Below are 20,930 nucleotides of genomic sequence, written 5' to 3' on the forward strand. Positions count from 1 at the left end.
TAGAAAGATTCGGCATGCTCGATGCGAACATTGTTAGCACTCCGATGTCAACCAATGAACCTCTTTCACATGATGGTGGATCATCATCTGCAGATGCCAAGTTATTCAGGCAGGTTATTGGTTCCTTACGGTATCCAACATTCACTCGTCCAGATATATGTTTTGCAATGAACAAACTTGCTCAGTTTCAGCATCGATCAAGCCTGAAACAGTGGCAAGCAGGCAAGAGACTTCTATACTACTTGAAGGGTACCATTACTTATGGTCTTCACTTCATATCCACCACTTCTTTCAAGTTGCTAGCTTACTCAGATGCTGATTAGGGTGGTATACCAGACACCAGGCACTCAACTTCGGCCTATGTTATACTTCTTGGCAATAATCCAATAAGTTGGTGCTCCAAAAAGTAATGCACAGTTGCTAGATCGTCTACTGAAGCAGAATACAGGGATGTTGCTTTTGCTGTAGCTGAACTTAATTGGATCACAAACTTACTGAAGGAATTGCATATTTCCATGTCCAGTCCCTCCTAAGGTACTCTGTGAAAATATTGGTGCTACCTACTTAAGTCGAAATCTAGTCTTTCACAGTCAAATGAAGCATGTGGCCATTGATTTCCACTTCGTCCACGATCAAGTAGAAAGAAATGAGCTTTACTGGGAGTCAACTTACTGATGCTTTGACAAAGGCACTGCCTAAACCATCATTTGGACAATTCATTCACAAGATTGGCTCAAAGAGATTGGGCCCATCTTAAGGGGACATGATAAGGATAATTCAGAGCCTGACACATCATTCTCATCAACGTAATCCATTTACGTTAAGCTACACTAGCTAGAGGCCTAGTTATAGTAACACTCAAACTCTTGTGAATATCTTTGCTGTACTTATCTATTTAGCTTGAACCCTTCTGAATTTACAATATAAATTGTACATGGTTGAGGCAATAGAAACAATCTTTTTTCTTACAAATATTAAGATTCTTTATGTAGGTGACAATAACATATAATCTTTTTTTATGTTTGGTATAGAAAAACAATGATTTTGGAAGTGATTCAATTCTTTTGTTATCCCTGTTGGTATTTGTTATTATTTCTCCTCTATTATACTTTATGATTTTGTGATTTGTTTAACTACCTAACTTCTATGGTGCCGACTGGCGAGTAATTGTTAACTCTTTTCTCAATATATATTCCCTTACTTGGACACATTAGGTATCAAATTGTCCGCAGCTTCGAATAAGGGAAGCAATATAGCTCAAGGAAACGGTGAAAAGATGGATGTTGTAGAACTCACATTTGATGTAGAAATCCAAAAAAGAACTCAATGCAAAAAATCTGCATCCTAAATCCTAATTAGTAGAATTGACAAGTTCATGCTACTGTTTTTCAAGTGCGACTTCCCTTTATTCTTGAAAATATAATGACTTTTGTTGGACTTCATATTGTTGAACTTTTCCCAGAATTGAATATAACAAAATGTAGGAGTTGTGCACAATATTTTCTTTCCTGAAGTAAGTATCAATCTGATCATGAGAATATTTGAGCTGTAACACAATTTCTCATTTTCTATTAGAGAAGTTTATTTCTTTTCATGGTGCAGTAACTAATAAGATTTTGAAGTAGTGCCATAAAAACCAGTATACTAGCTCGTAATAACATGACTGCTAATGCTATAGATGCAAAAACAAATACATCTATATTGTCAAATAACATTGAAACAAGAAAATAAAAAATAATTGAACAAAATAGTACAAAGATACTACTCTAACTGAGTCATTTATATTGTTACCTGATTTTCTTAATAAAATTGCAAAAACCATGAAAGATATTTTGAATTAAAGGTAACGTTACACAAATTGGTGGGCCCGTGCTACACGGGCCAACTATATCTAGAGAGAAAATATGGTGAAAATAACACGGGCTAGCCAGTTTTCGAACTGATAATTGAAAAATAGCTTGTGTTTGCAAACACAAGCTATTTTTTCAATTTAAGTGACAAACTTGAATAAGAATTAATTTATTTACAGAGTCACCACTTGGAATTGATTTTTGTCGGTGCCCCAAGTCACCTTTTATTTGAATTCATATTCAAAGGAAGATTTGACTCTTTTCATGTTGGTCTGGGAAAATAAAGTCCGGGGAAGGAATTCTGTTGACTCAGGAGAAGGTGTAAGGCATTCCCCTAGCGTCGTGGTTCTAGCACGGTCGCTTTATTAACTTGAACTTGGCTTGAATTAATTCTAGATAAACTGTGATTTATTTGCCTTAAAAAAAATACTATTGTCTAGCACCACTTAATAATTTATTTTGACCGAGGAACGTGTAAGCACACATGGTCCTTATTTGATTATGTGCATTTAACCAAGGAACGGGTATGAACACATGATCAAATACGATTAATTAGAAAATACCAATTATTATTTTAAAATCAAGGAGAGGTGATGCACACATGATCATTTTTATTTTAAAAAAAACGGTCAAAGATCGTGTGAACACATTGTCTATATTTAGAGCGTCCCCAAATTGCCTTGTATTTAATTAACTCATTAAAGGTTATTAAGCTATTAAACTAGTAAAAAATCTAATTTTGGAACTAATTAGTAGGGAAAAATATAGAAAAATAATGTTGGGCCAACTTTTATTATTTTAAAGAAAAGGGTATCTTATTGAAGTAAAAAGGGGCTGCTTGTTAAAAGATACGGGCCAGCTTTGTTATGATTTGGAAAAGAAGAATTAATTAATTCAAACTTTGATGTACTTAATTCTACTACCCAGTTAACTTGCTCAAATAAACTTTCAATTTAAGCAGTTAGTAAGTCTCGTTCTCAATATTCAATTTTTCCCACATATCAGATTATCTGAGAATACCTATCTTATTTCACGATTTAACAGGAAACTAACAAATCAAACAATATTTTCACTTGTTGATGAACCATGTTCCATTTATCATTAATAAATCACAATATATCCAGTTTTCTTAAGAACAAAATAACTAAACATCCCGATTCACATCATGTCATTATTCAATGAATTTCAAAAGATTAAATCTCAAATAAAGATACTACTTAACAGAGGAAAATTCCACTAACGAGCTAACTGTACGGATTGTAGCCGACATAAGCTACCCAAAATATTCTTTCCATTAATTCTCTCCATTAAAACTTCACCAACACATTTCATTCACTCACAAAAAAAATATTCTTTCTAAACCTTACTAGCATCCTCATTATTTAAACCTACACATTTTCCACACTTTCATCAATAAATAATCCAATGACAGGAGAAATATTTTTTCAACATTTGAGAGGAGAGTGAAAATAGTTTTAAATTGAAACAAATGAACTGAAATATGCCCACCATGATATTTACCGTTTAAACAATAACATAACTTGTGTTTCCGAATCTAACAACTTGGCCAAGAAAATAGAGTGAAAGCTTTGCCATAGTGATAGTTATTGTAATACAAATGCTCTGTGATGACCCAAAAGGTCATCACTTGTGTTGCAATAAAATTCTGTATTTTGATGCCTTAAAAACCTCCTTTAGCACCACCTCGATTTGCGTGCGCAGTCCGAGCGCGTAGCCGAAAAACTTAGATATGAAAAATAATAAGTTTTGTCTATAAAATGAATAAATTTGACTCCGGTCAACGTTTTGGGTAAACGGACTCGGACCCATGATTTGACGGTCCCCGAAGGTCCATAGAGCCCGGAATCGAATTCCGAGGTCCCAAGCCCGAGAAATGAATTTTTAAAGGAAATTGTTTTATGAGTTCTTTAAGGAAAATTGAAATGAAATTTGCTTAGAACATGATGGCATCGGTCCCGTATTTTGGTTCTGGCGCCCAGTACAGGTCTTATATATGATTTAAGACGTTTCTGTGAAATCTAATGAAAACGGAGTTTATTTGACGTGAATTGGACTTCCGGTTGAGGAGTTATGAACTTTGAGAGTTATGAGTTTTGAAGTTTAATTCATGATTTTACATGTTATTTTGATGATGTGATCGCACGAGTAGGTCCATATGATGTTTTTGAGTTAGTATGCACACTTGGTTTGAAGTTCCGAGGGCTCGGGTGAGTTTCGGGTAGGTTTCGGGATGTTTTATACTTAAAACTAGAAGTTGCAGGTCTTTGAACCCGCCAATGCGGACCGTGGTCGGTTTCGTGCGGACCGGGGTGGAGGCCTATGCGGTCCGCAGTGGAGGCCTGTGTGGCCGCAGTCCATTTTGTGCGGACCGCACAGGGGACTGGACCGCAGTACCTCAGGAAGGCCTGTGCGGCCGTAGTCCATTTTGTGCGGTTCGCACAGGGGGTCTGAGAAGGGTATAAATAGACGAGATTTTCAGTTATTTTGCATTTTTCAAAACCCCAAAAACATAAGAGACGATTTTTCAAACAACCTTTCTTCTCCAAATCAATTGTAAGTCATTTTTAACTAGTTTTCTTCAACCATTAACATCTTTTAACATGATTTCAACTTCAAATCAATGATTTTCATGGGGGAAATTGGGTGTTTTGGATAGAACTTAGGTTTTTCAAAAAATTAGGGATTTGGACCTCGATTTGGGGTCCGATTTCAAAACAAATTACATATTTGAGCTTGTGGGCGAATGGGTAATCTGGTTTTGGTTAGAACCTCGGGTTTTGATCATGTGGGCCCGGGGGAAATTTTGACATTTTGGGTAAAAACTTTGGAAAACGCATTTTTCATGCATTCGAATTGATTCATTTAGCATTTATTGATGTAATTAAGTAACTTGTAGCCAGATACGAGCAAATTGGCGACGGAATCAAGGGGTAAAGCTATAATTCAAACTTGAGTTGTGTTTGAGGCATCGAGGTAAGTGTTTGGTCTTATCTTAGCTTGAGGGATTAGGAGTTGTGTCTTATTTGCTATATGCTAATTGTGGAGTACGACGTATAGGCATGGTGACGAGTATCTATACGTTGGTGTCAAGTATGCACGTGAGTCTTGTATTATAATTGTTATAATTCCGTTATGGTTTATTGCACTTCACATCTTATTATCATCATTGTTCCCTTGTTGGGATGTTTGTTTTGACAGCATTGTTCCCTTGCTGGGATGTTGTTGAAATATCATTGTTTCCTTGCCGGGAAGTTGTTATATTGCTCTTGTTCCCTTGCCGGAATTCCTTGTGATTATTGTTGGCTTGTAAATGGGAGAGGGTGGTATGCCTACCACAAGATATGATAAAATGGGAGCGGGTGGTACGCCTACCACAAGATATGATGAAATGGGAGCGGGTGGTACGCATACCACAAGATATAATGAAATGGGAGCAGGTGGTACGCCTACCACAAGATATAATGAAATGGGAGCGGGTGGTACGCCTACCACAAGATATCATGAAAAGGGAGCGGGTGGTATGTCTACCACGAGATAAAATGAAATGGGAGCGGGTGGCACGTCTTCCACGAGATACAGGAATCGGGATCGGGTTGCACGCCTGCAACAAGATGTGAAAAAAAAATGAAATCTGCCTTTGTTTTTCTTCATTCTTGTTAGTGGTTGATTATGATTCCTTCATACTTCCCTTGATGTTCTGTTTTACCTGTTATTTCCCGAAGCATGTTTCTCCCTCCTATCTTTATTTGTTATTTCTGTATTTCTTTTCTGCCGTGTATATATATAATTGCACAGGTTTATCTAGAGTGTGGTCCTAGCCTCGTCACTACCACGCTGGGGTTAGGCTAGGCACTTACCAGCACATGGGGTCGGTTGTGCTTATGCTACACTCTGCACTTTGTGTATATGTCGTAGCAGCACTTGGTCAGCAGCAGTAAGGGAGCCAGCCTTCAGTCCACCGAGACTCCGAGGTAGCTCTGCAGGCGTCCACAGGCTCGGTGTCTCTTCTATTAGTTATTTTATTCTGTTATCATTATATCCGAGACAGACATTGTTCCTTTTTTCAAATGTTTGTATGTAGTAATCATAGATAGTCCGTGAATGTTGTGTCACTAGTTTCTGGGTAGATGCATATGTGGAGTTTCTTATCATTTTGGTTCATTTTATCTAAGTCTTCCGCTTAATCTCATATTCCGCTGTTATTTAACTGTGTATCGCTTGTTAATATATGTTATAAAAAGGATTAAAACAAAAGAGTTAAGGATTTCTAATTTCGTGGCTTGCCTAGCTTCTACGAGTAGGTTCCATCACGACTCCCAAGGGTGAGGAAATCCGGGTCATGACAAGTTGGTATCAGAGCTCTAGGATACAGAGGTCTCACAATTCACGGACAAGCTCAGTAGAGTCTAAGAGATCGGTACGACGACGTCTGTATTTATCCTTAGAGGCTACAGAGTTAGAAAAACTTTACATTCGTTCCTTCTTGTCGTGCGGTTTGTTTCTTAATGCTAATTAAATTTCTACTCTATTCTTTCACATATGGTGAGAACACACGCTTCCTCATCCATTGCTCAGTAGCCGGAGCCCCCAAAAGCAACTTTCACGAGGGGCAGAGGGCAAGGCCAAGGCTGTGCTAAAGGCCGAGGTAAGGGCAGAGCTCAGCCCCGAGCAGCAGCACTAGTGACGGAGCCTCAGGTTGAGTTTGATAAGGAGGTTCCGGCCCCAGCAGTTCTGGTGGGCCCAGCTCAGGTCCCAGAGGGGTTTATTGCTACCCCAATTCTTCAGGACGCTCTGGTCCGATTAGTGGGCCTCATGGAAAGTGTCACCCAAGCTACATTTCGCTTGTCTAGATCCACCAAGACTTGGTGGAGGGATTTCTGTTTGGCTAGACCAGCTGGATCGCCATCTTTGACTTGGGAGCAGTACACACAGCTATTTCTGGAGAAGTTTCTCCCCATTACTCAGAAAGAGGCATATCGGAGGCAGTTTGAGCGCCTTCAGCAAGGTCCCACGACTGTTACCCAATATGAGACCAGGTTCATCGACTTAGATCGCCATGTTCTTGTCATACTTCCTATCGAGAGAGAGAGGGTGAGGAGGTTTATTGACAGTCTTATTCAGTCGATTCGTCTTTAGATGGCTAGGGAGACCGGGAGTGAAATATCTTTCCAAGAGGTGGCCAGTAGAGTGGAGATGGTTCTGTCATAGGGAGGTGGACATGGGTCGGATAAGAGGCCCCATCATTCAGGCAGATTTAGTACCTTGTATGGAGGTAGAGATTCATATAGTAAAGGTCATCCCCCTAGGCCTTTCCAGTCAGTGCTTTAGGTTTCTCACGGTGCTTCAGGTAGTTGTGGTCCTCAGATGCAGTATTCTGATCAGCAGTCCTATATTGCACCACCAGCACCTATCAGTGCACCACCACTTCAGAGTTTCCAGGGTCATCAGCCCCAGCAGCCGAGGGCTTATTTTACTTGTGGCGGCACGAGGCAAATTGCTAGGTATTGCCCTTGAGCTTCGAGCAGTTCTCCACATCAGGGTTCCCATGCTGTGGTCCATGAACCAGGTGTCCCACAGGCCGCCCCATCCATCTAGAGGTGGGTGTAGAGGTGCTAGAGGTGGAGGTAGAAGTGCTAGAGGTGGAGCTTAGGCCGCTAGAGGTGGAGGCCAGCCAGCTGCAGGCCATCCCAGAGATGTAGTTCACGGTGGTGGGGCTCAGCCCCGATGTTATGCTCTCCCAGCCAAGCCCGAGGTTGAGGCTTTAGATGCAATTATTATAGGTACGGTTCTGGTTTGTGATAGAGATGCATCAGTGTTGTTTGATCCAGGGTCTACATACTCGTATGTGTCATCCTATTTTGCACTGTATTTGATCATGCCTAGTGATTCATTGAGTGTTCCTGTTTACGTGTCTACACCAGTGGGTGATTCTATTATAGTCGATCGAGTCCATCGTTATTGTGTTGTGGTGATTAGGGGTCTTGAGACTCGTGTAGATTTATTGCTTTTAGACATGGTCGATTTCGATGTTATATTGGGGATGGACTGGTTATCACCTTACCACGCTATCTTGGACTGTCATGTCAAGACTGTGACCTTAGCTTTACCAAGTATGCCTCGTTTAGAAGGGAGAGTGACTCTCTACTCGTAGTGTTATCTCTTATGTGAAGGCTCGGCGCAAGGTCGATAAGGGGTGTTTGGCCTATTTGGCATATGTTCGTGATTCTAGTATTGAGGTTCCCTATATTGATTTTGTGCCCGTTGTTCTTGACTTTCCTGAGGTATTCTCTTTAGGCTTGCCGGGTATACCACTCGACAGGGATATTGATTTTTGCATTGATTTGGCTCCGGGCACTCAGACTATTTCTATCCCGCCGTTTCGTATGGCCCTGCTTGAGTTGAAAGCGTTGAAGGGGCAGTTGCAAGACTTTCTTGAGAAGGGCTTTATTAGGCCTAGTGTTTCACCTTGGGGTGCGCCAGTGTTGTTTGTTAAGAATAAGGATGGGTCGATGAGAATGTGTATTGATTACCGGCAGTTGAACAAGGTTACAATCAAGAATAAGTATCCATTGACAAGGATTGATGATTTGTTTGATCAACTTCATGGTGCCAAGGTATTTTCAAAGATTGATTTGAGACCTGGCTACCATCAGTTGAGGATTAGGGCATCTGATGTCCCTAAAACAACTTTCCGCACTTGGTACGGGCATTATGAGTTCTTGGTTATGTCATTTGGGTTGGCCAATGCCCAACAGCTTTTATGGACTTGATGAACCGAGTGTTCAGGCCTTATTTGGACTCGTTCGTGATAGTTTTCATTGATGATATTTTGATATATTCTCGCAGCTAGGAGGAGCACGAGCAGCATCTTAGAGTGGTTCTTCAGCCTCAAAAGGATAGTCAGTTATATGATAAGTTCTCAAAGTGTGAGTTCTAGTTGAGTTCAGCTACATTCCTGGGTCATGTTGTGTCAGAAGAGGGTATTCAGGTTGATCCGAAAAAGATTGAGGCAGTTGAGAACTGGCCTAGACCAGTATCAGCTACAGAGATTCGGAGTTTCTTGGGATTGGTGGGCTACTATCGTCGGTTCGTGGAGGGGTTTTCATCTATTGCAACCCCGATGACCAGGTTGACCCAGAAGGGTGCCCAGTTTAGATGGTCGGACGAGTGTGAGGCGAGCTTTCATAAGCTCAAGACAGCTCTGACTACGGCACCGGTGTTTGTTTTGCCCACAGGTTCATAAGCGAGCTTTTATTGTGATGCTTCCCGTATTGGGCTTGGTGTAGTGTTGATGCAGGATAGCAAGATCATTGACTATGCTTCGCGGCAGTTAAAGATTCATGAGAAGAACTATCCAGTTCATGATTTAGAGTTGGCAGCCATAGTTCACGCATTGAAGATTTGGAGGCATTATGTGTATGGCGTGGCATGTGAGGTGTTCACGGATCACGAGAGTCTTCAGTATTTGTTCAAGCAAAAGGAGCTGAATTTGAGGCAGAGGAGGTGGTTGGAGTTGTTGAAGGATTATAATATCACTATCTTATATCACCCAGAAAAGGCCAATGTGGTGGTCGATGCCTTGAGTACGAAGTCAGCCAGTATGGGCAATCTTGCTTGTATTCCGGTCGGTGAGAGGTTGCTTGCTTTGGATGTTCATGCTTTGGCCAATCGGTTCTGAGGTTGGATATTTCTAAGCCTAGTCGGGTATTAGCTTGCACGGTCGCTCGTTCTTCTTTATTGGAGGGTATCCGTGATCAACAGTATGATGATCCCCATTTGTGTATCCTTAGAGACACGGTACAACGTGGAGGTGCCAAGTAGGTTACCTTAGATGATGATGGAGTTTTGAGATTTCAGGGTCGAGTATGTGTGCCTAATGTGGATGGGCTTTGGGAGTTGATCTTAGAGGAGGCCCATAACTCCCGGTACTATATTTATCCGGGCGCCGCGAAGATGTATCAGGATTTGTGACAGCATTATTAGTGGCAGAGAATGAAGAAGGATATCGTTGCATATGTATCTTAGTGTTTGAATTGTCAGCAGGTTAAGTATGAGCATCAGAGACCTGGTGGTTTATTTCAGAGAATTGAGCTTCCCGAGTGGAAGAGGGAGCGGATCACTATGGATTTCATTGTTGGACTCCCGCAGACACGGAGGAAGTTCGATACAGTATGGGTCATTGTTGATAGGCTGACCAAGTCAACGCATTCCATTCATGTGGCAGTCTCCTATTCATCCGAGAGGTTAACTGAGATCTATATCCAGGAGATTATTCATATTCACGGTATGCCTATATCTATCATTTTAGACCAAGGTACGCAGTTTACCTCTGGTTTTTTGAGAGCAGTTCAGTGAGAGTTGGGCACCCAGGTTGAGTTGAGTACAACATTTCATCCTCAGACGGACGGGCAATCCGAGCGGACTATTCAGATTTTGGAGGATATGCTCCGAGCTTATGTCATTGACTTTGGAGGCTCGTAGGATCAGTTTTTGCCTTTAGAAGAGTTTGCCTACAACAACAGTTACCAGTCGAGTATCCAGATAGCTCCTTATAAGGCTTTATATGGTAGGCGGTGTCGATCTCCGGTTGGCTGGTTTGATCCGGGAGAGGCTCGATTGTTGGGTACGGATCTGGTTCAGGAGGCTTCGGACAAGGTCAGGATTATTCAGGATAGGCTTCGTACAGCTCAGTCCAGGCAAAAGAGTTATGCAGACCGCAAGGTTCGAGATTTGGCATTCATGGTAGATGAGCGGATATTGCTTCGAGAGTCGCCTATGAAGGACGTGATGAGATTTGGGAAGAAGGGCAAGCTTAGCCCTAGGTTCATTGGTCCGTTTGAGATTCTTGATCGAGAGGGAGAGGTGGCTTATAGACTTGCATTGTCGCCGAGCTTATCTGTCGTGCATCCAGTGTTTCATGTTTCCATGCTACGGAAGTATCATGGCGATCCATCCCACGTGTTAGATTTCAGTACTGTCCAGTTGGACAAGGACTTGTCTTATGAGGAGAAGCTGATAGCTATTCTAGACCGGCAGGTTTGTCAGTTGAGGTCGAAGAGTATTCATTCTGTTCGTGTTTAGTGGAGAGGTCAGCCTCCCGAGGCATCGACCTGGGTGTCCGAGTTCGATATGTGGAGCCGTTATCCCCATTTTTTTCCCAACTCAGGTACTTCCTTCTTCTATCCGTTCGAGGATGAACGGTTGTTTTAGAGGTGGAGAATGTGATGACTTGTGTTGCAATGAAATTCTATATTTGGAGGCCTTAAAAACCTCCCTCAGCACCACCTCAATTTGCGTGCGCAGTCCGGACGTGTAGACGGAAAGCTTAAATGTGAAAAATCTGTGAAAAATAATAAGTTTTGACTATAAAAATGAATAAATATGACTTCGGTCAACGTTTTGGGTAAACGGACCCGGACTCGTAATTTGATGGTCCTGGAGGGTCCGTAGGAAAATATGGGACTTAAGTTTATGCCCGGAATCGAATTCCGAGATCCCAAGCCTGAGAAATGAATTTTTAAAGGAAATTATTTTCTGAAATTGTTTAAGGAAAATTGAAATGATATTTGCTTAGAACATGATGGTATCGGGCCTGTATTTTGGTTCTGGCGCCCGATACAGGTCTTATATATGATTTAAGACGCTTCTACGAAATTTGGTGCAAACAGAGTTTATTTGACGCGAATTGGACTTCCGGTTGAGGAGTTATGAACTTTGAGAGTTCTTGATGAAAATGTTGAGTTTTGAGGTTTAATTCATTATTTTACATGTTAGTTTAATGATATGATCCCACGAGTAGGTCCATATGATGTTTTTGAGTTAGTATGCACACTTGGTTTGGAGTTCCGAGGGCTCGGGAGAGTTTCGGGTAGGTTTCAGGATGTTTTAGACTTAAAACCAGAAGTTGAAGGTCTCTGAACCCGCCAGTGCAGTCCGCGGTCAGTTTCGTGCGGGGCGCGGTGGAGGCCTGTGCGGTCCGCAGTCGGTTTCGTGCGGTCCGCGGTGGAGGCCTGTGCGGCCGCAGTCCATTTTGTGCGGTCCGCACAGGGGGTCTGAGAGGGGTATAAATAGATGAGATTTTCAATTATTTTGAATTTTTCAAAACCCTAAAAACATAAAAGGCGATTTTTCAAACAACCTTTCTTCTCCAAATCAATTGTAAGTCATTTTTAACTAGTTTTCTTCAATCATTAACATCTTTTAACATGATTTCAACTTCAAATCAATGATTTTCATGGGGGAAATTGGGTGTTTTGGGTAGAAACTAGGTTTTTCAAAAACATTAGGGATTTAGACCTCGATTTGAGGTCCGATTTCAAAACAAATTAAATATTTGAGCTCGTAGGGGAATGGATAATCGGGTTTTGGTTCGAACCTCGGGTTTTGACCACGTGGACCCGAGGGCAATTTTGACTTTTTTGGGTAAAAACTTTGGAAAACTCATTTTTCATGCATTTCCTCATTCTTGTTAGTGGTTGATTTTGATTCCTTCATACTTCCCTTGATGTTTTGTTTTACCTGTTATTCCCCGAAGCAAGTTTCCCTCTCCAATCTTTATTTGTTATTTCTGTATTTCTTTTTCGCCGTGTATATATATAATTGCGCAGGTTTATCTGGAGTCTGGTCCTAGCCTCGTCACTACCTCGCCGTGGTTAGGCCAGGCACTTACTAGCACATGGGGTCGGTTGTGCTGATGCTACACTCTGCACTCTGTGCAGATACCGAAGCAGCACTTGGTCAGCAGTAGTAGGGGAGCCAGCCTTCAGTCCACCGAGACTCCGAGGTAGCCCTGCAGGCGTCTGTAGACCCGGCGCCTCTTCTATCAGTTATTCTGTTCCGTTATCATTGTATCCGAGACAGACATTGTTCCATATTTCAAACGTTTGTATAATGTAATCATAGATAGTCTGTGAATGTTGTGACACCAGTTTCTGGGTAGATGCATATGTGGAGTTTCTTATCATTTTGGTTCATTTTATCTAAGTCTTCCGCTTAATCTCATATTCCGTTGTTATTTAACTATGTATCACTTGTTAATGTATGTTAAAAAGGATTAAAACAAAATAGTTAAGGATTTCTAATTTCGTGGCTTGCCTAGCTTCTATGAGTAGACGTCATCACGACTCCCGAGGGTGGGAAAATTTGGGTCGTGACATGCTCACCCATACGTCAATCATAAGACATGAACTGAATGTTATTCAAGGCAAAGCTTAAAATAAGGAAGCTTGAATCATCTTATTTTCATTCATTCTTGACCCAAAAGTAATACATTAGTTGAGGGAATTACCTTGTCAACAGAAAAGAAAATATCAACCGCGAACGAAATAGATTATAACAAATAAAGTCAGCAACAACAGCAACGCAACAGCAATATCAACAACAATTTAAACCAAAGTGAATCAAAAACTTGACCAAAAATTCAGCAGCTTGAGAAAGAAAGAAACAAGATTGGCTTCAAGCACTTTAAGTATTTTCGCTAAGTATTTCCACAAGATTGGCTAACACTCAAACAACTCTCAGGTTTTGCAACTTACTATGGGTGTTCAACTGATATTTTACTCTCTCATATGTGTAAAAAAAAGATATTTTTTCCCACCACCATATGTGTAAAAGATGTCTTCTTTTTTATAAGAGAAACAACCAGCTTTTCAAAATTAAAAATCAATCTTTTTTTGACAGATGTTTCCACAAAAATCTGCTCTTAAATTCAAAGGCAAGACTTTTTTGTTCAATCATGTCCAAAAGGGAGTATTTCACCAAAATCTGCTCTTCACTATTCAAAGATAGACTTTTGTTCAAAAACTATCCAAAAGTCTATATTTTCTTACCAAACAAAAGACTTTTGAGTTTTGTACTCAAAAAAGTCTTGAAGCAATAAATAAGCAACCAAACAAGTACCTTATACTCTCAAGTATTCCTTCACTACCTCACTTTCATCAATACAAAACTATTCTACTACTTCAATAGTGCAAAAACAAAAAATTTAGAATTTCAAACGTCAAAAACTAATGCTAAAATAATTAATAAGAGACAAAATAAAATCTGGAAAAAAAAATAAAAAACAAATCAGCAATACAAAAAGATTAGAATTTTTACCAATTTACAATTCAAGTGGCCAAAACAATAGTGGTGTGCCAAGCGAGGGTGTTCGGGGAAGTTGTCGGAATTTGGTCGGATTTTGGTTGCCGGATTTTCAGAGTGAAATTGGCATCAATAGCTAGGTCTTGAAGAGCTCTATCCGTTGATGTAGGTATTGTGGGGTGGTAGTGGTTGGAGCTTCAAGAATTTAGGCAAAAACGTGACGGAAAAGTTTCCTAGATCTAAGATTCAAGGAGTTTGAGAGGGTTTTGAAGGATTTGGTTTGGAGATATGGAAAGATGAAGCTGTGGAGATTACATGTTATGAACTTGAAGGTGTTCGGAGGTGGTCCGCCGGCGGTGAAGGGGTGGCGGTAGAGAGAGTGAAGAGAGAGTGAAGAGAGAGTGAAGAGAGAGTGAGGAGAGAAATGAAGAGAGAAAATTTTAGGCTTAGTAAATGGCCAAAAAGATATGATTTTAGGGGCCTTATATACCTATGGGGATCAAAGTGAGATGAAGGGTTGAGATTTGGTCTTGGTCACTTAATGAAACGACGTAGTTTTGAGGTAAAACTACGTCGTTTTGGGCCCTTTCAATGGCAGCCCCTTATCTTGCACTCTTGGCCATTTTATCTTTCAAATTTTGGCCAAATTTCCTCATTAATCCTACTTATTAAACTAAATTTACACAAACAAATAAATTAATTAAATAACTTATTCAAATGATCAATTAACTAGATTGATTCACCAATTGAAATGTTAGGCAATTCCTAAAATGCATAAATGAAGGAAGAATTATTATTTTTTGGTATTTTCATGATAGGAAATATGCAATTAAAGACACAAAATTTGAAGTTATAATTAAAATAACAAAATACTAATGACTTTAGGAGATGTTAAAAGAGTTTTCGTGCAAATAAAAGTGAATATTATAGCTAATCTTTGCTCACGTATCACTACAATGGAAGCAATTTTGAAAAATATTGACCGAACCTTGCTTCCGAGGTTGCCTACATATCCTTGTTTAGAGGAATCAGTTTAGTGTAGTTCTGGAAAATTAGGTAGCAGGGACTACTAGGCACTGGAGTTAAGACTGTTGGTGTTGTTGTTGTTGCTGTTACAGTTACTTTCTGCTTACATAAAAAAGAAAAGAAAGAGAACTATATATGTCTGCAAACTAAGAATTACAAAATTTCTATCTATATGCCTTCTGGAGTCAAATCTGGATTCTTGACCTAGCCTTTTGTGTTGACCTTAGATTGGATCATGATGCTCTTTGAAGAAAATATTATGACTCAATTTCAGTTGCTTGCTTTCCTGATCTGAAATTGAGAAGATGAATCTTGAGAAGCTAGGTTGCTGGCACATTGTCAAAGTTAATTCCAACTATCCCGTGATCGAAAGACTTCTTCCATATAATGATAATTGAAACTACAAGGTTTGATTGTCACACCTGTTCTCTATGGCGGGGCTTGCAAATCCATCAAAGACGAACAAAACGAACAAAATTTTCTGCCCCAGTTTGGCGCTAAGAAAATTTTGTGGGTTATTGGGTAAAGTTGTAGATCAGCTTACAATTTTGTTTGAAAGATGCAAAAATGATACTGACAACTCCGAATCGAATGTGCTTCTCTTAGGAGTATAATAGATAAAGTTTAAACTGAGTGGTGCATCTCCATGGGTAGAATTAGAATGACTGCTAGGATTAATGATTCATATTAGGAAGTGCGTCTCCTGTTAGAATGAACAGGGTTGACATAGGAAGTGCATCTCCTAGGAATAAAGATTCATATTAGGAAAGCGTGTCTTCTACAATATGAGGTTGATGGACTTGGACTAGGAAGTACGTCTCCTTGGATTGATGATTCAGATTAGGAAGGGTGTCTCCTACAATGTGAGGTTGATGGACTTCGACTAGGACGTGCGTCTCCTAGGATTGGATGTTCAGATTTAGGAAATGCGTCTTCTAATGGAATGACTCAAACTAGGAAGTGCGTCTCCTACGAGTGAGGTTGAAGGATATGGAGGGAATGTAACCAGGGGTTGCTGCCCTGTATCACTGAGAAAGAATGTAACCAGGGGTTGGTGCCCTGTATCACTAAGAAGGAATGTAACCAGGTGTTGGCGCCCTATATCACTAAGAGGGAATATAATCAAGGGTTGGCGCCCTATATCACTGAGAGGGAATGTAACCAGGGGTTGGCGCCCTGTATCACTGAGAAATAAATGTAACCAGGGGTTGGCGCCCTATATCACTGAGAAAGAATGTAACCAGGGGTTGGCGCCCTGTATCACTAAGAAGGAATGTAACCAGGGGTTGGCGCCCTATATCACTAAGAGGTAATATAATCAAGGGTTGGTGTCGTGTATCATTGAGAGGAAATGTAACCAAGGGTTGACGCCCTGTATCACTGAGAAAGAATGTAACTAGGGGTTGGCGCCCTATATCACTGAGAAAGAATGTAACTAGGGGTTGGCGCCCTGTATCACTGAGAAAGAAATATAACCAGGGGTTGGCGCCCTGTATCACTGAGAGGAAATATAACCAGGGGTTGGCGTCTTGTATCACTGAGAAAGAAATGTAAACAGGGGTTGGCGCCTTGTATCACTGAAAAAGAAATATAACCAGGGGTTGGCGCCCTGTATCACTGAGAAAGAATGCAACCAGGAGTTGGCGCCCTGTATCACTAAGAAGGAATAGCCAGGGGTTGACGCGCTGTATCACTAAGAAAGAATGTAACCAGGGGTTGGCGCCTTGTATCACTAAGAAGGAATGTAACCAAGGGTTGGCACCCTGTATTACTGAGATAGAATATGACTAGGGATTGGTACCATGTATCGCTGAGAGAATCTAACCAAGGGATGGCGCCTTATATCACTTAGAGAGAAAGTAACCAGGGAATAGGATACCTTGTATGAAAATGGAACCTCACTAAAGATTGTTGTACCTTATATTGGAAAATACAGCTAGGGATTGGTATACCCTATACTAAACATGCAATTAGGGAGTGGTGTGACCTATGTCAAAATGGGACCTCAACTAAGGACTGATGTACCTTATGTTGGAAAATGCAATAGTTGATGATGTGATTATAGGAATATCTAGAAAGAAAAAGTAGAGACTTTGAAGAATTTACCTTTAGTGACATTCATCCTTTGATAAACTTTATTTCTACACTACTTTGTTTCCTGCTTCAAACAAAGAAAGACTTGTGAGTTTTCAAAGTGGTCGGTTTGTGGCTTTGAATGCCCTGAGCAATTTGAATATGCATCCACCTCGTTGTTAGAGAACTGATTTTCCAGTAATGGTACTGTAACGGCTAGGAGGCTCTATACCGTGTTTTGGAAACTTTGGATTTCTAATGTCGCCTCTGACTGTTTCATAATCGAATGTCTAAAGTGTTGATGAACTTTGTCTATAGAGCAAGTCTTCGCTTGGGCGGTTTTTTCCTTTAAAATCAAACTTGATTATTTTGCACCCGATATCAGCTTGTGTCTGTGGTGCTATTAGCTTTCCCCATGAAGCAAATGTTGCTTAGTGAACTTTTCGATTTCTTTGAAACACTTTGTTCGGCTTATCAGAGGAGATCGCTGATGGATTCGTGCCTTTATCAATGTCACATATGCCGCACATCCTTTATTTTTGCACTTCTTGGAAATAGTGACCAATTTTGTGGCCCTTTCTTTATTGGCTTCTAAACAAATAGACCAACATAACTTTTGGAAGTTTCATTAGCATGAACCCTCAGATCTCGTTTAGCTTCAAAAAACTTATTGTGCATGTTGCTTCCTGGGTATGTCCTCTTCGATGTGCTAGGGTAGAAGTCGCTTTGTATAATTGGAAAGCTGGTAACAGATTTTGAAATCATTTCTCGGTTGTTTTAACAAAGACTGACTCAAAATAAAAATGCAAATGGACAAAATGAAGCGATGTAAAAGTGAGAAGGAATAATATTTAACTGAAAATGCCACTTTACGGGGAGAGCAAGAAAAAAGGGGCTCATTTGAATATGGTAGCCAACTTTAATGATCATGACATGCATTTTGGACTGAGCGGTCGAATCAATCCAACCAATCTACCCTTTCTTCTTGTTGTTCCTTTTTGACTTTGAAGTTGGCCTCTTTGTGCCAATCATTTTCATCAAATCACAACTCACCTTCGACCAGTAGTGCCCTGATAGGTTTTTACCAACCGGCCTCTCTCATTTATTTATCTCTACTTACCATCACCTTACAGTGTCCATGAGGGTTTTAACCAATAAGACTCTCATTTTCATTCATTATCACTTCTTTGTTTTTGCCTTTTTGTGCGAGCAACTTGACATTGTTCTATGTTGTATGACAACGGTTGCTTACTGCGTGTTTCCATTGGCATTCTTAAGACTATTTGGAAGGTCTTTATTTGGAAGGCTTTTGGAGAGGGTTAGAAAGAAATGTCACATTAAGGCTCAAAATAGACTCAAGATTATATGGTCATATATTTACAACTCTTGGAATCGACTCTTCATAAAAATATTTTTTTTTAAAAATCTGCCCCAATTTCATATACTGGGAAATTTTTATTTTTGATTCGATTAGACTGAACCCTAGTGTAGAGCTGCCTACGTATCCTTTGAAGGAATCAAGTCAAACGTAGTTCAATTAATTCTTCTCTTTATTTTTTCTTATACTCGATTCCAAAGGAGGGGGTCAAAGAAAAAAAATAAAACAGACTCAAAATGGGTAATGAAGGGTATAAAGTGTTTGGGTAGCAGAAAAAGAGCCTCCTAGCCTTAAGAATGCCAAACATTCTATCTCTTCTCAGGTTCGGTATTGATGGACATGACTATCTTCTTGGTTGTGTCAGTTGCATAGCTCCGTAGTCAATATCTTGTTCGCAACAAATGACCTTGGAGTCACTTTTTCTTGGTCTTTGCCTTGATGTGAAATGATGTACTTCAGTACCAAGTAATCCATTTAAAATTCCATGGAATGCACCTTCTTGGAGATTTGGGTCATTGTTGCGACCTAAACACTCACGCAAGTGTACGCGGTCGATAAATAATATAGTAATAAGTAAAGTATCGTTCCCATGAGGACTTGTGATTAACTTATCAACTGATACAAACTCAAACAATTATCGATTTAAGCTAATTCATTACAAAATAAATAAATAACCAACTTAAAACTTGACTGGTAATTTAATAATAATACTACACAAAGTTACTACACAACTTATACAATATTCTTTTAACAATTAATAAGAGAGATATTCCGGGGTCATGGGCTTGCTAGAGATCATGCTACGCTTTTAGCGTAAAGATAATTTATTGAATTATCTAGGTTATTGATTATAGGGTTAATAATATCCATAAGAATCTGTCAATTTCTTATGCGCCTATTCAAGTTAAATTAATACCTATATTTCTATGGTATTAATATTAACTCAAATGCATTTACAAATCTTATTTCTCAACCAAGCAAGGTAATTAAGTATAGTTCTATCTTAATTGCAAATCTTTCACCCGATGCCCAGGATTCAGATCTTGCTCTATTTGATTCTATATGCAATCAAGAATTTCCTTTTTCAAGTTTAACTCAAGATTCGTAAATAATATTTTACTGTTACCTACTCAGTAAAATAATTAACAGCAGAATCAAATAAACAACCCATAATGATAAATTCAAGATCATCAATTTAAGCTTCAAACAACATAATCATCTAACACCCATAACCCTAGAATACTTGGGTATTTAGCTACTCATAATTATACAAATATCAACAATAAAAGTCTTAAACATAATATAAGTAAATACAAGAAGAAAGTTTAGAAAAACTCTTTTAGTTCTTGCTTCAAGATTGTAATCCCCTTCTTTTCTTCACTTCAAGATTGAGTCTTCTCTTCACTTTCTCTCTCTAAAATTATTTCTTCCTCTAAAATCTGATCTTCACAAAAATGGAGTTGTTGCTTTATGTAAATTGAGTGGGATTAAGAAGGAATTCTAATTTTACCCCTAAATAAAGTCTCTCCGCAGAGGACACGCGCGAAGTATGGAGTTCGCGCGATAGTTCGCGCTCTTCTCTTGGCTTCCAGGCAGAAACACTCGCGAACTATTGCGCGTAGTTTGGAAGTTAGCGCAATAGTTCGCGTGCTTCAGTAGCTCGATGTTTTCCATTTTTTCGTCTCGTCCTTGCGCACACTCGACTCCTAGGGGTTGTTCTTACTCATAAATCATTCCAATCTGCTCTTGAAAGCATCATTTAGGCTCCTCATCCTGCAATGTATACATATCACAATTAGAGCCTATTTTTCATCAATTAACCATAATATGTCATCGGAATATAATCAAGCAGAAGCATAAACAATAGCTAAATCACCTAGATTTCGCCTATTATCAACACCCCACACTTAATTCATTGCTTGTCCTCGAGCAATCAACTAGAGAATTCTTTACTCAACCCTTTCCCTTAATACCTTACATCTAGAACAATGTACATGTATTACGCTTAGCAGTGAACAATCCTAGCCTCAAAGTCGACTCTCAAGTGTCATGCAATATTCACACTTCCTCAAAGTACTCTATATAGAAGTCAAGACTTGCTTTTCCGTCACGAATCATATGCCCTCACAATTACATCAATAAAAACTGAGTTCAATCTATCACATTCAATTCATATGCCCACATATATCAAGGAAATCACTCACTCTCACAAAAGAGGTCACATGCATGCAATTGGTACCATAAGTTTGCCCTTAATGTAAATCTCTACTAATGTAGGCTAGCTCGATCCAAAATAAATTAGGACTTTTTCATGGTTGTAATGTGGGTTAAGGGATGGGTAGGATGTATTTAGGAATAGTAACTCAACCCCTAAGCACTTTAACACATCACACGAGCAATTTTCAGCGCAAATTCTTCAACCCACTTCTCATTCACACACAATATCATCCCACAAATACTCCCTTCTTCTTTAAGCACTCCATTAATTCATTCTCACTAGC

Source organism: Nicotiana tabacum, chromosome 3 (assembly GCF_000715075.1).
Source record: "Nicotiana tabacum cultivar K326 chromosome 3, ASM71507v2, whole genome shotgun sequence".
Taxonomy (NCBI): domain Eukaryota; kingdom Viridiplantae; phylum Streptophyta; class Magnoliopsida; order Solanales; family Solanaceae; genus Nicotiana; species Nicotiana tabacum.